The 19,683-nt window shown below is 39.7% G+C and overlaps 1 protein-coding gene and 1 long non-coding RNA gene across 4 annotated transcripts in view; one reads left to right on the top strand and one right to left on the bottom strand.

The window, feature by feature from the left end:
• Positions 1-19,683, bottom strand: part of RERG (RAS like estrogen regulated growth inhibitor) — a 92,051-nt gene that overhangs the window by 33,755 nt on the left and 38,613 nt on the right.
• Positions 177-18,848, top strand: LOC115493486 (uncharacterized). Of its 3 annotated transcripts, XR_012053767.1 has the most exons (4): positions 177-3,285; positions 14,972-15,097; positions 17,310-17,441; positions 18,496-18,848. It is a non-coding gene; the product is annotated as an uncharacterized lncRNA (long non-coding RNA). The 3 variants fall into 3 exon arrangements; XR_005979054.2 differs by lacking the exon at positions 18,496-18,848 and having other exon boundaries at positions 17,310-17,723; XR_012053766.1 differs by lacking the exon at positions 18,496-18,848 and having other exon boundaries at positions 17,098-17,723.

The raw sequence follows: 19,683 nt of genomic DNA, 5'->3' as shown, positions 1-19,683 counted from the left end.
CAGCAAAGGCTTTGGGAGACATGAAAGAGGAGCTTTGGCTCTGCTGCTTCCAGAGGAGGAGTAGTCAATATATTTAACTGCAGCTGGGACTTCCATGTCTCTTCTTGGCAGACAGTCTTGTTTAAAATCTTTCATTATCAATTCACAAGTGAGTTTATACAAGATGAGTATTTTTTTTTTTTTTTGTGTGTGTCTTTCTCTGGTTGACAGTTTTCTAACATTGTTTAGCAAGGAAACGTTTGAACAATTGCTTTTATCTTTTCCTTGATTTTCTTCATCCTTTTCCATCCCTTCTTATTGAATTTTTGAGGGCTTTTTCCTTTGAATTTTGGCCCGGTTTTGCATGTGCTTAATTTAAACTGATTTGCATGCAGATGATCAACTGGAAATGCAGTTTGGGTAAGATGTTTACAAACTGATATTAAATCACTCTGCTTGTTTGCACAAAACAGTAATTGAATAAACACGGGTTATTAGTTTACTTGCATATTTGCTTTGCATTCTTTCACTTGGTTTCCACAAACAACACAGGGATGTTTGTTCTATAGTTAATAGCATTTAGAATAGTCTAAAGTAAGTAAATTAATAAATAAAATTCTTGGTATGTTCCCTTTATAAAAAGAGGGTTTTGTAAGAGTAAGGCTTAGGGAATAGCTTTAGTTTTTTTTACTATTACTGTTTTTCTGATTATTCATAGCCTTTATTTTTTTCTGTTACATATTCACTCACTGAGCCCATTTTTTTTTTCCTTGTTTATTGACCTCTTTCTTCCACTATACCCATTTTGCCTACAGCAAGCCATGAGATTAATAAAATAAAGCCCTGCATAAATGCACTTATTTTAAGTACTGAAACATCATTTATAGTTCATATTTTTGTTATATTCTTTCTATATCAATGTAAACTTCCATTCACAAAAACCCAAGTGCAGGCTGCTGTGTTTTACAATCATATAATGTTGCAGCTTTTTGATTTGATTTTTTGAGTTTCTTACCTAGGGTCTGTACGCTATGACCTTGGTTTCATAGAAGTTAAATTTTGGGTTCCTAAACCCTGCAAGACCTCCCAAAATATTTTGCCAGTTTATTGCTGATAAGCCATTGATCTTTCCTGCTTTCCAGTTAATTGCATGTAGCTTTTATCCATGTGATGTTTTCAGCTATACAAGCAAGCTGATATAAGTATTTGGTATGAGCTGCTAGATAATTTTGTTTGCACCCACAGTTCTGCAAGATGATTCATTAACTAGAAGACTATATTCTACCATTTTATCATCAACATGGGTTATATGGACGTGACATGATTTGCAGAAAGCCACCCTGCAGAGGTGACATAAAAAGAAATCCCCAGTTCTGGACTCCATCAGGTAATGCTACTTTGTGACATTTTACTGCGTAGGCTAAATTTTTTTGTAAAGTTAAGATTTATTGCCTGCATTTTTTTTCATAAAATATGAAGGATATTGCATTCACTCATTATAGAAAAAGAGCATTCAGAGTTACTTTGAATGCCATTCTGGTTTCATTCAAACTAATCTATTTGTTTCTGTTACTTGAAGCCTCTCTGCGAGCTGGAATTGCTCAGCACTCCTTTTCAAGTTGGAAAGTTCCACTCCCTTACTTTTTCCTTAATTCTTTCACATGCTTCTATGAGTGAGATCAGGAGAAAAATCCTGAACTTTCCTGACAGCAGGTTCTCTTAGGATTGTGCAAGCAGAGATGAGCTGCAGCAAAGCCCCCAGATGTTCCTGCAGAGGCAGCCCCAGCCCCGAGTGAAGAACAACGTGCAGGCTCAGGAGGAGCAGCTGCACTGTGTAAGCACTCTAATCTGACAAGCAGGGCTTCAAAGCAAGAATTTATTCGATTAAATGTTCTTTCAATTTGCCATCAGATCACTCTCTTTCAGCAATAACATTCACTTAAAGCAACAAGCAGTGCAAGGTGCATGACAGTGAGGGAATGCCAAAAACTCAGAAGGCAGGTGGGGTAAAAATAGTAGGCTCATAATAGTGTGCCTGCAGTGATGTGTCTAGATGTTGCAAGAATCTTTTTCTATACTTGTACCTCACCTTAACATCTACTTCTGTATTTCTGATATATGATTTGCTATATATATACATATATATATATATGTATTTAGCAAAATTGGATTCAGGTGCATGGCTCATATCTGTGCATATGGGTAACACAGAAAAAGGGACCATCTACAATTCAATGGTCACCAAGTCCCAGACTGACTCCTGGATCTTTAAGCTATGAGTTGCAAAGGACACTGCTCTCAGATGCCAGAGACAATCCATATTTAATGGGATTGCTCTCAGTGATAGTCCCAGAAGAGCAGTGACAGAACTCAAGAGCACTCTGGGTGCCTTTCTCTGCTCTCCAGTTGTCTACAAAGAGGTTACAAGGAGGGAGTGACAACTCTGGCTGCTTCATGCATGGGTTTTGAAAGCCTGGGAAGAGCAAGACAAGATCTCACTGGCTCTGAGCAGAGGGGAAAATGGACAGTGAACCCTGAGTGGCATGAGCTACATACTACTAACTACTAATCTTTTCAGAGAGTGAGGTTCTCAGACTAACTTTAGAGAAACATGAAGAAGTTACTAGATTTCACCTTTCCCTTCGCAATTACATGTTCTCTTATTTTCCATTCATAATGAATATCTATCCTGCACTCTACAGTCTGGTGTGAACTCTAATTTTCTGTAGTGCCCCACTCTGATTTTTTTAAATGTCAATTCTGAGTTCAGTAGGAATTATAATGAGAGTGAATTATTGTGCAGTACAATTTTATTATAGTAGTTTTTATGTTAGACCCTAAACCTGTCTAATGTGCCCATTGGACAACATTTACCCTGGAACCAAAACCCTGTGGCATAAGTGCCTATTTCTCTTCCAGTATTGGAAGGTTTGAGGAGGATGAACTCTTTGCCCATCTTGTTTGATGTGGCTTCTCCTGCTTTGGGCTTCAGTTCTCATTACATTTTATACTCTAGTTAGAAACTGAAGCTTGAAGAGTCGCTGCACTGCAGGAAATTCATCACAGGGAGAAGCTGATGTGCTGCTGACTCGGGGGAGTGGAAGACTGGCAGTTCCTATAATAGAGAACTGTGTCTTCTTGAGCAGCAGAGCTTGAAGGTTTGCTGGAAAGTTACACCTATTGCACCCTCTGGATGTCACCAGGGCTAGCACACAACTGATAAAGTCTTTCAGGCTGAGAGCTTTTGCTTCTGAATATTGATTATCGATCCCGGGATCTGAACAGGGCAAGGCAAGAGCAAACACGGTAAGGAGACATCCCTGTCAAAGCTGTAGCTGAGCATGAGGCTGTTCTAGAAAATCAGTGCAACCCCTGAAGCTTGACATTTTAATTGTCTTGTTTGCAGAACTAAATTTGGTAGTGAAGAAACCTGTTCAGTGGCTGTGATTAAAGGTTTGACATGTGCCATGTATCCTCAGATCCCTATAGAGTGCGAGCACTCTCCAAGTGCAAGGTTTGAAGTGGATGCTAGCAAGAAGGGGGCTTAGGAAACAAATGAGCTTGTCAAAACCAAATTAAAATGCTTTTCCTCCTCCAGACTGTCCCCTGAAGAGCTATTGTGTTAGAATTTGGTTTCCAAAGCTACCATTAATTTGTGAACTAGCAGGATTTTTATGCTGCAGTTGTCAACGTACCTGTAACGCTGGAATCTCTAGTGGTACTTCTGTAGGGGGATCTCTAGACTGTATTTGACTTTCATCACATCAGTGAATAGTTTAGGTAGAAATTAAATGAGTGCAAAGAAGCATTTATGTGTTCTTGAGCTCTTTCTAGCTCTGCTAGGGCTAAGATCACTCAATTTAATTTGCTAAGAAAAAAATTTCCAGGATGATGCAGCCCTTTACCTGAAAGATGATTTTTATTTTTCCCATTTAAATTCATTCTTCTCTGTCAGGAAAGAACATGTAACACCCAGGCAACCTTGAGCATAGATAAAAAGCCAAATATTCTTACAATGCAAAATCTCCCTTTAGTTTTAGGCCCCCTTGGAACGCAATTGCTGTAGAAGTGTATGTGGGAAACTGTGCTAAAACTGCCCCTTTGAATGCACTAATTAGAATCTATCAAGCCTATTTTGACTGAAAACACGACACAATGATCATAATTTTTTGCCTTAAAAGGATACAGAGACATGAACAACACTAAAGCTTATTTAATACTCGTTATATACTTTTGTTATGAAAGTCAGACAGCATAATTCTCATCAGGGATCACTCTTGATGTACTGACTACACAGTCCACCTTGGAACACGAAATTGTACAGAACAGCAAAGCTCTTAATTCCTGGTTTCAGGCTGGGGCTGTTTCAGGTTTGAGTGTTTACTGCCCAGAGACCTGTGTTTGTCAGCTACACATGAACGTGGCCTTCTGCTGAGCAAAGAAATGCCTGATATTTATGGTCCCACACTGCTGTAGGATGAATGAGTCACATATTTACTTGCAGGATTAGACACCAGGGACCTGCTGCACTGCAAACCACCACGCCTGTAGGTTCTGAAGCCTTTGGGGGCTGTAAAGCGCTAAAATAATGATGCTGTTCTTCCTGAGTAATGTCAAAAATGTCATTGCTATTCAATGCGGCCTCCAATGATATCTAGGAGAATATCTGAGGAAGATAAAGGGAACCAAGGGCAGGAATTGACAGGCAAGTAGGCTGGCTGGTTGTCACAGCTCAATATTTCAGGACATCAAGTTGTTTTCTAGACCTTGAGGTGGACTCACTCTCCCCATAGAGAACTTCAAAATTTTCCTGGTTTCCTGGTGTTAGAGAAGGGCTAAAAGTTTTAAAAGACAGGAAAAGAGAAGGGCACAGAGATGCCCTGTTACCACTCTACTTTAGGTCAATTGCAGGAGGAAATTATTTTCTGACAGACTAATTTCTGCCTTGGAAAACATTTTGAATAAGAGAACCTGTGCTGTTGGCTCAGCTCTTTGGTAGCCAGAGCCATTTGCCTCCTGCACTGTGCCTGCTACTTGTCTGAACTGCACAAGGAGCAGCAGGAGGTTTGGTTCAGGTACGAAGTGGTGCTAGAAATTCCCTGTAATGCCTGACATGGCTCCAGCAGCCACTTAGAAAAGCACTGACAGGTCCTGACAGGTCCTGCCCCTCACCAGGCAGCCTCCTGCAGCTGTCCCAGGTGGCACCAGTGACTCTGTTTAAGCAACTTCACAGACCCTGGCTGGACACAGAGAAATGTGCACCCCTCACTCCCATGTAAATGTGATCGTGCAGGCACGTTGGACTCTGGTTTTGGAACAGAGCCCTAGTCTTAGTGTCCCTCAACATCTCCTCCACAAGAGACTTTTTATGGCACTTGGCACCTAAATTTACATCCCACAGCCTTGGAGTAACTATGGCCCTGTAATAATGCTCAGCTGGTCCTATGAGGATGATGATGTAATCTCAAAACTTTAGGATTTCTACTTTTTTCCTGCTTCTTGCAGATGTGTATGAGTTGTTTCCTACTAATACCTTTGATTTGCAACTCTAAGGATTTTCCTCCCTCCAAGAATGCAAATGGCAAGTGAGTCAGAGCCCACTTAGGAGAATACCCACCTGTGGCAGTGGCAGTGGTACAGATTCATAATCCTGCTGGATGATCCATAGCTAAACCATTTCTATGGATATTGCTACGGGAGAGTTCACAAACCACCAGAACAAGGTTATAACATCAGCTTGGGATGACCTTTAGGAGGCCAATACCCACAGTTTATCTCACCCTAAATTGCTCCCACAGGCAAAACATTTGTTTTGCCTTTTAAACAACCAGTGGGAAAGCAATGCTGTTGTGAAAAATGGAGATGTGCTGTTTTGTCAAAGGCAGTGGTTTTCTCTGACTGGGAGAGAAGTGACATTTACACTCAGAACAAGATTACTCTGTCCCAGAATTATCTGAGAATTAAGAAGGGAGAAGGTAAAAGTTTATTTAATAAATATTTTACAAGCAGTGGCTGGGAAAATTAGATACCATTGCCCTGTGCTTTGGCAAGATACCTTTTTTCCCCCCAAACTCCAAATAGCCTCTGTCTTACAGGAAATATAGGAATTTCTAAATCTTACTCTGCACATACAACTTCCCCCTTCTCACTGCCCAGTTACAATCCTACTTTGTGCAAATCAAATGAATCAAGTGACTGGAAAGGCCCTGATGAAAATAACACACATGCTCTTACACTGGCGACATCAAACAGAAACCTTGGCTGCAAGAGATCAATATCAGCATTTGTGACACTACATAAACCACGGCACAGAAAGACAAATCCTCCCCCTTCACATAGACGCTGACATAAAGCAGAGCAGGTCAGGCAGGGAACAGGAAAAACTGTACAAATACTTTGGGGTTATCCCTACCATGAGTGGATTCTAGTACTCCCCGCTCATACTTGGTCATTAACATCAGTTGGGTGGAATAGGGGGCAAAGTTACACAGCATAAAATCCTCAGTGTTTTGCAATTGATTTACAGTTTAATTTCATTTTGGATTATGTACTGTGTGAGAATTGGAGACCTTCACCTCTGTTGCTGTCCAAATCAAGGAGTTAAGACAGTTTTTGTGACCCCTAAAGCAGGACTTTAGAGTGTTCTTAATTATGTTACAGCTCTTTATCTTGGAAAAACAAACTTAAAAGTTTGCACTAATTCAGGACACTTTCCTTGTTAGTGCTTAGAACAAGAACAAAAAAAAAAAAAAATTTCTGGATTCTGAGAAAAACCTGCACACCATGGACAAGTAAAACACTGTGATTTATTTCCACAATTCTCATAAATGTTCCTTCTCAGCCTGTAGTGTAAGCTTGCTTTTGTTGCCTAAGGTAGGAGTGACTGAGGAAGTCAAGTATTCATTTCATGCTTGATGCTGTGAGATTGCATCTCTTTTGACATAATTTTCTTTGGAGCTCTTTTTTCTAAGGATGCTACTGTGCTCTGGATTGGGTAACCCTTCAAGCTTTTAGTCTCTACGGGCTCACACTGCTAAGTGTGTGCTGCTTCAAAATGTAGTCTGTAACTCCCTGAGCAGGTAATTATATACTTTTTAGAGCACCAATGCTGCTGCTGTACTCAGACCTGTGTTTTGCACACACTGGTTTTTGGTCTGAGGCACCTTTCAATGCCCAGCTTCCCTCTCACCCTTGCAACTTTAGTCTTCACCTTCCTAGTGTGTACTCAGGCTCAGAGGCTGAAAGGACTCTTTAGAGGCTCTTTCTAACCTGGGTTCATAAACACAGACCTTAAATTGCAGGAAGGCAGACCTTGGAAATGGTTAGGAAAATGGTTGATAGACACAATTAACAGGATTTCAAAATGATGCTCCAAAAAAGTGAAATACTTCATTTGTATCCTTTGCGGTCACTTGTGACCTTTTATTAATGAATGATGTTTTTGCAACCAGTCTATCAGTGACACTTGCCCTTCTTTCAGAAATGTGTTGTGATCCTTATCATGTAGCTGCTGTTTGTGATAGCAAAATGGCCTAGAGCAAATATCCAGCTTGTGTAATTTGGCATAACTCCATGGAAATCACTGAGGCTATGAATGCTTCTCCAGGGACAGGATCTAACTCAGAGTATTTGTGTATCTGTTTTTGTAGGAACATGGCTTCATTTTTGAACACTTCAAACCCAGAAATATGATTCAAAAATTATTTTGACTGTTCTTGTCTCTCCAGTTGGTTGGAAAAGAGCTCCTGATCAATTTCACTCTCAAAAATTATTTTATTTATAAGCCACGAAGAACCAAAAATAACTGTGTAGGTAGAGAAGAATGGCCCTTTTATCCAGGCCCTGCATTTGATAGTTGTGATTTCATGAGCTGTGGCCAAAACCAGGACACGGGCAGCTCAAATTTCTCATGCTGTTAGTGCAGTTGTATTACCTCAGGGAAGTAATTATTCCCTCAGAGTTTGTTGTAAAACAGTGAACACAAACAGTTAAAATCCTGTGTGCAGCATCTTCTGCCTCTCACAAACCAGCAAGGGACATTTCCCTGCTTGAAGGTGCTGGCAGAGATGTGTTCCCAAGGAGCTGGGGTGGCAGGGACAGCAGTGCCACCCAGCCCAACCTGCAGAGCCGGGGACAATGTCCCAAATTCACGACAGGCTGAAGCACCATCACAGTGGTGGCCTGATCACCACCACCAGAAGCTTTTCAAGATCTCAGCTGAGGCTTCAGGCTGGAAAATAATCCTTTCTGCTGGGCTAATGCTGGACTTGGGGGTGGGACAAAGAGACAGCTCTGCTGGCGTGGTCTCAGTGCCCCCCTTGCTCTGTCTGGCTGCTCCTACTGGAGATGGATTTGCCTAAACGCCCTGCCTGTGTGACAGCTCAAATCCACAGCACAAATCCCAGTTAGACCCAGTTGGGAGGTGGTGCAGGCAGCCACAAGCTGCAATGACTCTCCAGTATCCTGGCTTCTCTCCAGATGCATTTGGATGGGAAAATGCTTTTGACCAAGAGCCATGTGGGATAGATCTGAACCAAGGATGAAAAGTGGAATGATCTTGTTGCTGCTTTCCCACATGCCATTTCTTAGCTCCTAGCATGAAATTTCCAGTTTGCTTTTAGCTAAAAGCTAGTCATTCCCACTTGAAATGCTGAGCCCAGGGAGTTAGAAATGCACTTAGTAGCTTCTCTTTATGAGCATCTTCTTGATTTCTCAGCCAGCAGCAAAATACTCCAAACATGAATTTCACTCTGTTCTATGCAGACAAAATACATAAGCAACTCCCAAGGGCATGATGAGATAGACCGTGGAGATGGCTTTTTATGAAAAATTATTTTCTGTATTTTCAGATTTCACGAGGTTGCTTTATCTTTAGGTTCCTTCAGTTCTACAATAGTGTGTCCCAACTTTGATAATATATTTTTTCCCTCCATACTTGTTTTCCCATAAAATTACTCTTTTTCCCTTTCTTTTTTTTTTTTTCTTTTTTCCTTTATTTCTTTTTTTCCTTTTTTTTCTAGTGCACCTCTTTCTTACTACAATCCTACAAGCATGAAGATATGTTTTGTTTTATTCTGCTTTGCTACCAAACACTTATTTTACAGAATGAGACTGGAACCTGGCTTATGGTGTTTGCTAGTGTTCAGCAAACTTCCTTGACAATTTGTAATTTATTTCAGCTGAGTCAATTCATCGTTCTGCTCTATTTTGTGTCAGATCATGAAACCATTTGTTTCATGACAAACAAGGAATGTTTTCCATATAGAGGAATTCCTCACAGTGTGGAAGTGAGCACTCAAACAGCATGGGCAGGTTAAAACACTCTATTCTTAAATGTCTTAAATGGTTTCTCCATGCCAGGGTGATCATTACTCTTGAAGATGCCTCTGCAGTGCAAAGCTTTTGCCATCACTAATGTGTAGTAAAATACAACTAAAAGCATATTTGTTTTGTGTTACTACAGCCTTCACTATCAACCATTTTTGGAATATGAAATGGATAAATTTGGAATAGGAAATGGATAAATATTTACAAATAGCAATAGCATGATCTAAAGATGGAATGAGTGGCCTGTGGCGTGAAGCATGTTTTATCTTTGCCTCGAAACAGCGTGGGAGGGGACCACGGTGTCGCTGTCTGTGTCTCCATTTCCTCACTTGCAAAATGCAAGATGTTCCAAGATCTTTATTATACTGTGGCAAAGCATTTGCAAAACTTCAGGGCTCATGTGCTGAATGGAGGGCTCCATATGGTCTTTGAACAGCTCCTGGGAATGTGTCAAGGAGCAGAATTTGGGTTAATGAAGTTTCCCAGATCATCAAGTGGGAGTGGGTTCTTCGGTCCCAGCTAAATGTCATGGCAGGGGTGATATATTTTGATATATTTTGAAACTTCTAAAATGTTCAGGGAAAAGCTGACTGTCTTCTGCAATATTTATTATTATACAATTACTCTTCCTTACAGTCAGTGGCTCATTTGTCTTCCATGGCTTCATTTTTTAGGAAAACCTTCCAAACTTGGGGAAGATGGACTCTCTGCCTGACTTTTTTTTTTTTTTTTTTTTTTTAAGACCATGACAGACTCTGATCCATTGAATTGGTTTTCCCCTAATCTTTTAATGCCGTATATTATTACAAGCTTTTCATTTAATAAAAATAATGGACTTGGAAGCTGTGCAGAACCTTTACAAGAATGAAAGCCAGCTCAGAAAGAAATGAGAAATGCTGCTTTTACTACCAATATAGTGGAATATGGGTGAGTTTCTGAGCCAGTCCAATGCTCTAAGCTGAGAATTGTGGAAGGGTGACAGCTGGTGAAGAGGCTGGAGCACAAATCTTTTGAGGAGCAGCTGAGGAAGCTGGAGTTGTCTAACCTGGAGCAAGAGAGGTTTAGAGGGGACTTTATTGATCTCTACAACTCCCTGACAGAAGGGTGTAGCCAGGTGGGGGTACACTCTTCTCCTGAGTAGAGAGAAAAAGATGAAATGGTTTCAATTTGCACCATAAAACTTTAGATTGGCTATAAGAAAAAAATGCTGTCACGGAAAGGGTGGCTGATCACTGCAACAGACTGCCCAGGGCAGTGGCTCAGTCACCATCCCTGGAGGTATTTAAAAGATGTGTGGGTGTGGCACTTGGGGACCCAGTTTAGTGCTGGGTTTGGCTGTGTTGGGTTAATGGTTGGATGTAATGATCTTAAAGGTCTTTCCCAACTGAAATTACCTGATGATTTTTGTCTGTTTCTGTACCAGCACAGAGGAAAACTGCAGGCCTGTTGGTTTTTAGTTGTTCTTCTTTCACTGACAATTTTAACTAGCTTGAAGAATATTCTAAACTTTTTCCTAACAGGAGCATATTTCTTTTCCATTATAAAGTGAAATATTTTAATTTTTCATTACTAACCACAAAAAAAAAAAAACAACAAAAAAACCAAAAAAAAACCTCAGCAAAAATATTAAAGATATGAACAGTCCTCTATTTTCTGCCATTTTTTCCCAAGAACCAAATATTATTTTCTTAAACACCCTCTATTAATAATACCCTCTAAGATCTCTTGAAATCTTCCCAGTTTCAACAGGATAAGCTACTGCTTTTGGCAATATTTCCTATTTCTTTCGCACATGCACTCACATAAAGCATATCAGCCTGTCCTAAAATCTCATTGATTTATCCTTTCATGCTCAGCCAAATTAGGATAAAATTGCAGTTAAGAGTCTTGTCTTCCCCTGATGTATGATCACCGTGCATTTTACTGTTGTTAATAAACACTGATGATTACATTAATTGTCATTACAAACTAACTGTTTTATTTTTGAGAGCCCTGTGTGGTCTTTGTTCTGTGCACAGCCACAAGGTGCAGCTTGTCTCTTCAAGGTGTGCACCACTGATGGAGACAAAAGGTTTCTGAAGTGACCCCTAGTGACCTGTAGCCACTGAACCAATGCTTTATTGCTGTATGTGATCAGTGTGTATGTTCACACTTGGTCTCCCAAAAAGGTAATTTTATTCTCCTTGGCACGGTGACATGAAAAGATACCGAAATGAACAGGCAGCAGAATATAGTTGAGCCTGTTTAAAGAAAAACTGCACAAATTCATAGTACAGCCCCAATTTAATTACTGATCAGGCTACATTTATGCATGACGAGAAGTAGCTAATTAAAATAGCTAAATGTAATTATCTCATCTCTACTCTAGAGAGACTGCCTGTCCTTGTACAAAAGCCAGCATGTCAGCTCATCTTCGGTATCTGTAATCATAAGTTTTATCCAATCTGCCCAGCAGGCCTTTTTGTGTGTAGAAACTAAGTCTGCATCTTTCAATCTATCAGTGGAAATAACTGATGCCATAAAATTCTGTTGCAATGTCCTTGCTTGAGCACTCAGACTGATTCTTTCTGGACCCCTCTGCCCCATAGACAGAGTTGTTTGTTTTTTACAGCAGTTTGTCCCATGCTATGGGAACTGTCCAGAGGAAACCACTCCCTGAATCCCACTTGGAGGGGAGGGCAAGAATTCAGTTGTTTTATTCCAGCCCATGCAGACAGATAAAGGACCAGATCTGGGAGCAAAGCATGCAGATGAAGTTATTTGACAGGGTGGATATACTCTGAACAGTTTTGGGGGTTTTTTTTGGACCTTATGTATACATATATTTTGTGAATTATCCTGTGGTTGACTCAGTCTCTTTTTCCACTTGTGCTAGGTAAATGCTTCATTTTATTTATTTTATTTATCCACAGTTCAACACTTTTGTAGCTTCAGAAGCAACACATGAATTTTCAACTTTTTATTGACTTTTTCCTTTACTTATCCCAAAACTGACTATTTATTTTACAGCTCCTTAGGTGCTCTTAACATCCAAATATTCAGTGCTGTCTTCAGCACGTCTACTTCCTTAGCTGAAAGGTGACTCAGATATTACAGTGTAAGTTGTTATACATTCCTTTCAGGGATATTTAGAGAGATGCTTCAGCTACAAAGATTGTAACCAGATCTCAGTCTGTCTGGAAGGCTGCTTCTGTTTGGATCCAGTTGTTCTGGTTTATATCCATCTCTAGGAATGTTTAGTTATGCTTTAATTGTAAATGGTGTTACTCTTATGTGTATTTGCTATACTTTCTTCTGCTATAAGAGACATTTTAAGTTCTGCTCTCAAGGAATTAGGGTAGAAACCCCCAAAGCACTTAAATCACTTGAGTATACTGAAACATTTCAGCTATTGCAAGCTGAATGTTAGCCTTTGCCATTGTGCTGACAATGTCACTTAGAAAAGCCTTGTGGCAAATACCTAAACCCACCAGAACTTTAATAAAAACTCAGAACAGCATCACCTCCCCGCTTCCAAAATTTCAGCAAGCTACAGACTTTGAGCACAGGGGCAGGAAATGTGAGATCCTTTCCTTGGAAAAGGCTACTCTTAATTGTAATATCTCCTTTTAAGAGTATTTCTGATCTGAATTTTGTTGTTCTCATCAAGTGACAGCAAGCTTACTGTGGAGTACTCTAGTGCTTCCATTCAAAGGGAGCCTAGAGCAGCTCCATCCTTGGAACTGCTTCCCAAGGGAGGATCCAGCACAACTGAGAAAGGATCTGTCAGGCAGAACTGAAAAACTAGAAGATCAAGTGGAAAATATTAACACTTAACTGCTCTCTAAACTTACATTTATACCTTATCACCTTCAGGTGGAATCATTGCTTAGGTCTGCTGATAGAGCACGCATAAAAAAATCTTTTGACAACAGCTTCAGGTACATTGAAAATATTACTTAATTAAAACCACCTAAGTAAATGTCAGCAGTAGCCTCCAAAGATTTAACATAAAAAAAATATGCAGTTTTAAAAAAGTCTCTACAACTGCCTCTTCAGTGAAGGATGGTGAATTAATCTAGTACTTTCTGAAAGGTTTAATGTAATGGTTTTATTATTCAGGAAAATGGGCAGGTTCAACCACTCCACATATTTAGGCAGAGATCAAATGTAGATGAAAGCTCCCACTTCAACCTTATTGATGTTTAATGAGACAATTTTACAGAGCTGCTGTTCCTTCTCTTATCAGCAGCCTCCTAAATCTCCTGGATTGTTAATGGCTTCTGTGAAGCAAATCAGATCAGCATCTGGTGTCTTGTAAGAACCAGTGCAGCAACATGTGCTGATGCCTCAAAAAAATGTGATTTTGAGGTCTGAACGACACAGAAATTTCCTATTCGAACAGCTGCAAATATTTTGTTTCCCTTTTTATCTTTACTCCCCTCATTGGTTTGATTGGAACCCACAGATCTTGCTCTCACATTTTGCCTCAAGGAACAACCTGGAAGAGAGGGATGTCCTGGGATGTGGCTGCTGCCCTGGAGCTGCAGGGCTTTGGTATTCCCTCCCCCTGCCCTTCTCATTCCAAGCCCTGAGAGCCCGTGATGGATGTGCTCTCAGCGGGGCCAGGAGTGTCTGGAGATCCACCCCAGCATTCCCCAGAGCCAGCTGTGGCCTGGCTCCAAGGAAGATGAGAGGTCACTGTGCATCCCCATGCTCTGTCCAGCCCTGTCCCTGTCCCCTGTCCAACAGTCCAACCCTGTTCAGCCCAGAGCACCTTCCCACAGTTGGATGGGGATGGACTGGATGAAGAAATTTGCTGCACTATCAGTCAGGGACAGGAGAGGAAGTAGAAACCAAAGGAGGTTCATAAAAAAAATAGTAATAAAAGGAAAATCCAGCTTTAGGGAGGTTGAAACCATTTGTCAAATCAGCCAGCAGTCTGCTCTGAAAGAAAGGAGAAAATTGTTTCGTAAAAAATTGAGAAAAGTCCAGAGGTTCTGGCAATTGGGAATCACCCCTAAAATACTGTGGTTTGGATGGAGAGTGTTTTGCAGCTATAACTAAATTATCCCACCTGATTCTGGGCTGTGGGGCTGTGTGGGAATATGGAGGTGCAGAGATTACAGTATGCACAGGGAGCTGAGACTTAGGTGCACCAAGGAGTGTGTGCATAATTCAGTGTCTGAATAATTATCCTGGTGGAGAAATAACCTCCAGAATTGTGCTACAGAGCTGTTTACTCTGCAGCTGTGAAAGCTACACGACTAAGTGGCAGCCCATGAGCAGAACTGTCTGCTTCCTCTGACAGCACTGATTGCAGTTCACATCATCCAGCAGCCCTGTGAAACAGCAGGTTCATGACTTTGCCTCACAGGTCATCAGAAAAGCACTTCAGTCAATCTAAATATCAGGTGCATTGGTATCATTCCCCTGGCTTTCAGCTGACATTTCCAAAAAGAGAGTAATTTTCTCGAATTAAAAATAGAAGAACTAATAAATTAGAGTAAATTTGGGTTAGAATGGGCATTTCAGGCATTCAGTTATAGGTGGAAGTCACAGCATATTTAGATTATCTGCTTGTCAGACCCGTGAGGATGAATGTGCTATGGCAACTCTCCTTTGTGAATCCTTGACATGTACATGGTGGCCATATCCTCACATACTTTCATCCATTCTTTTCCAGGCAAAGCTCCCCTGAACACCCACAAGAACATCACTGTCTAGCCAGCAAAGCTGAGACAAAGAGAAAATATTTGTCTGCAAAGTCAGCTTGATTCAGGGCTCATCAGACAACACACAGGTGTTCAAGGTACGACAATACTCCTAAAATACCTTGTGCTTTAGTTAATATACTATTCTACCTTATTTAATATACTATTATACCTTAAAAATGCTATGACACACATGGCAAGAGTTGAGGCCGTTTTTGTCTTCCCTTTTAATTCAAACCAGGGAATAATTTTTGACTGAAGAAGCAGCTCTGGCACTTCCTGATGTTTTTCATGTTCCCAATCTCTTTTATTTTCACTCTGTCAAAACAATCTGCTATTGGTTTCTACAGCGCAATGTCTTCTTGAAAGGCTCTACATATTTGTTAATCTGAATTAGAAAACAACTTGTGGATGAGGCAATTTTTCTTTTAATACATTATTCACATAGAAGGCTAACACCTGCTAGGGCACTAAGGACAGGAGAGATTAGATTCAAAGACCAACCAAGCAATCTCCCAACACTCTGTACCTACATCTCCACACTTTTTGCATGTAAAAGCTTTATTTATGTGAAATATAATGTAAATGTTCAGGTGCATAAAATTAATGGGACAATCATTTTTTAATATTAGCTTTAATAGATACCCAATTAATTTTCTTTGTTATTAACATGCTTGCTAAGTTGGCAAGAAAACAAGCTGTAAATATTTAACATTCAGGTTGTCCATTATATCTTAATGTAATTAGTTTCATTCTATTATACAGTCTTTAGGTACATGATCATGTATTGTTTTTCCAAGACCCCAGTACTTTTCTGTGCTCTGTGGAGGGTGGAGAGCAGATTCTTGATAATGAATAAGTTTCTGTATATCAGAGATCAGTTTGCAGAAGGTGGACACCATGCAAATTAGCTCTGGATGTGATTCTGTGAAGCTCCACCTGAGAAAAATGGCCTTAATACCTTTGATGCTATTGCAGTGAATATGTTTAGTAAATGGAAGGTCTTTACTTCCCACCCGAGTATTCCTTTTTGTAATGGACTACAAAGCTGTAATGATAAATTTGTTGGCGATAAATTTGTCATCAAAAGCAGTCTTTACTGTAAATTGACTTTTGATTAGCCATATTTTGTACTAAATATTCCTGTGTACAACCAAGTTCACCTGATGAGAGAAAATAGCACAGTAAATAAGGTTTTCAGCAATGCTGTGCTTCCCCTGAGAGATGAGCTCTCAACTCTCACTGCAGTCATAACCAGGACATTCACAGGTATGAACACATTGGCTTTTTAGTTTTACTGTATTCCACCTCATCTAATGAGCTTCCAAATGAAACACTTCAATATTCAGACCCAATGTTTCTTTTAAAAAAACAAAATTAAACACGGCACCCCCAAAAAGAGAGGATAATTGCAAAATTAATCCAAATATCATGGTATGTGCATACCTTTTGTTTAGTTTTACTATTATTATGAAGGCCTTTGGTGACTTAATAATGTAGCAGTTTTGCAGACCTGATTAATATTGGGATCTTTGCCTTCAAGTTGCACTAGATAAATTGTGCTAATAGATGCTTTACTCTAGGCATTTTTTTTAACTCAGGAACAAAGAATTATAATTCCCAGCACTACTGGAATAGCAAAGTATTTTTCAGTTTATCCCTTCAAATTGGAAAACAAAACATTTTCAGAAGTCTTAACAAGTCAGATAAAACCCCCAGTTAAGGGGTACTCTACTGAGTACCTTCTCTGGCTTGAATAAATAATTTACCAAAATGTGATTTCTCTTTAAAAGATATTAAAGGCTAAATTTAGTTTCCATAAAAGGGATAAACACAAAGATGTTAGTAAGCTTTTGAGGGATAGGATTGTGATTTCTTTCATATTTGTATACAGCAAAGAACCAGTTCCAGGCCCTTTATAGCATTAACAAAATAATGGTGACAATGCATAAGATTAGAAAGGGAGAAAGACTCACTCTAGATTTTATAGAATAAAGACACACAAAATGCTCAAAGCAACACAAAAAGGAATTTACATTAAAGCTATAAAAAAATTATTCCTGATGAACATAAGAAATCATTCTGTGGTTCTATACAGGAAGGGCAATAATTAATAATAAATAGTAGAAGAGATGCTGTTCTTCTCACCGATTCTGAAATTCCTTCCCACACTTGTTTGTTTCTTCACTGTGCTGGGAGGCTCCAAGAGGTAAAATATAATATGAACTGATGATACATGTGCTTGGAGTCTGGTATTTCCTATTTTAAGTGTTCTCCTTTAATACCTAATTGATGAAATTCTGCTTTCAGCTACACAGAAAACTGCACATGAATTGTATTGACTTCTTTGAAACCACTTTGACCTTGTTTCAACTAGAGACTGTCTCAACTAGACAACTGATTGTTGTTCTAACTATGAAAATGTCAAGAGATGATAAGAATGTAAGATTTTTCTTTTAATTGGGCTGGTTTGTGGTGTGTTTCAGTTTTGATATCTGTGTTTCTGGCATGGAGCATATTCTTAAGCTCAGCACTAAAATGATTCCTTTGTTAAAAAAAAATAGCAAATTATTGATATTATTAAAGCAGATTGGGGGCTGTTTTGGGTTTTGTTTTTGTTTGTTTCTCTTGACGTAGGCAGGATTGTATCTGTGATTTTTCTGCACAAAAATCGTTGTGTTCCTTCAGTTAATATAACCACTCTGTGGTTGATTTCCTCCCACTGGAGTATTCCAGCACAAGGGAAAGGTACCATTTTTGTTGTGCAATACATTGTGCAGTTAATGCCTAGGATCTAAATGAAATATCTGTTATGACAAGGCCTCCCCAGTCCAAAAGTGGAGGTCATGCTCAGACCCACCCTCTGACGTTCATTTTTCAAAGGATGATTTAAATAACCCTCTGTATATCAAAAGGATCTAGATCCTTAGCAAAAAGAATTCAGAGCAGGCAATGGTAATTTATTTTGAGCAATTAGTCCCTGCCCCGTCAATGCCAGCAGAGTTCAGCAGGAGTTTCATGGGTACAAAAATGGGCTTCATCTTATTTAACCCCAAAGGACTGCTAACAGTAGTAAGAACACTCTGATAATTCATTTTCAAGTGTGCCCAGATTTTCTAAACCTAGATTTAGTCTCTGCTCCACTGCACCAGATTTACAATGAGATAAACAAGTAAAATCTTAGTTGGCACAAAAGTGCTGTGGCAGACTAGAGAATCTGGTCAGAGACCACCTCTTTGCATCTCACTGTCATTTGCTACTTCACAGTAACGTGAACAGCCAGCCTGCACACTCTGAAAGGGATGAAATTTAGTGCAGTAAGGGCTGGCAGAATGGTTTACCACTTCCAAGGTCTCCCAGCCACATATTTAATCAGGGTATGTCACAAACTCAGGGCTGACTGAAACCCAACTATTCCCAAAGTTGTCCCAGACCATTCCAGATTTTTCAACGTTGTGCTGCAGCTGAGATATAAATCTCTGTATGCATTCCCTAGCATTCATTTTCCATGGAAGTCACTGAGACTGGAAAATAGGAAGAATCAGACTTTCTCACCACACTTCACATTCTCCTTGGCTCCTGCCAACAACTCCAAACTGACATGGGAGCAGTCTCTCCCGAGGAATTCTGCTGCCTCTGGTTTTGGTTGACATCAAGAAGTGTTGAGGTATGTGTAAAAAGTTAACATTTCCCCCCTCCGAATCTCAAACAGCGCACAAAGTTCAAATGCAGTCACAACCAGACGTCAGTTGTAAGTTCTCCATGTCCTTGCTGCAGATATTTCATTTCTAAAAGCAGCCTGTTAATGTCAAACGTTTCCATTCTAGCATTCAGAGATTATGAGTTTATTGCAGCAGCTGTTATCTTCCTGTATTTCAAGGGAAATATATTAGGAGACATTTTAAATGCATTTTCCTCTATTAACATAAATCTTGGCATCTTGTGTAATAAAGTCAAATAAGAGGGCATGAATTATACCAAAAGTCCTGGAACAATAAAGAAGTTTTCAAGGAAAAAATAAAATTAAATTAAGATTTCAGGTTTAAAATTTTGTGTGGGAATGTAATTCCTCACACCAGGTAGTCCTTCTATCACCAGCACACAAAAGCTGAGGTGCTACTAATGGGACACAAAGCTTTTCACCAGAAAGCTTTAATCCCTGCAGCTCCACAGTATGTGGAAAACATGAGTCTCCACTGTTCAGCTGCTTCTTGGTGGCTTCTGCAGGGCAAGTTCCACGGAGACATTAGAAACAGGCTGCAATCCCCATTTCAAGTTTTTTTTTCCCTTATGGATACCTACAGTCTAGGTTGCTCAGGGCAAATTCAACTTAAACAGCATGTGTTCAAGTACCCTCAACATTGTTTGAACTCTGCAAGGATAATAGTGCAGCATGAGAAAACAGAGATGACAATTGATTCTTTCATTAATTCAACATAATTCATAAATATTTTGGGCGATCCCTTCAATTAAAAGTCCCCGGATTTACACTCCATATTTAGTTAATTGTTGTCATGCCCTAATGGCAATTCAGGCTTGTTAGGGATTTATTTATGGAACTTTCCTTTCATTGCTGTGAGACTACAAATGATCTATTGTATGCTTGATTGTTTCAGATGCTCTGGTTAATATGACCTTTCTTCTAGCTGCATAGCTAAACTCAACATTGGCTGGGAAAATGCTA

Source organism: Taeniopygia guttata, chromosome 1A (genome assembly GCF_048771995.1).
Source record: "Taeniopygia guttata chromosome 1A, bTaeGut7.mat, whole genome shotgun sequence".
In the NCBI taxonomy this organism is placed as follows: Eukaryota; Metazoa; Chordata; class Aves; order Passeriformes; family Estrildidae; genus Taeniopygia; species Taeniopygia guttata.
Note: the sequence above shows the minus strand (reverse complement) of the source record. Positions and strands in the feature narration are given on the sequence as shown.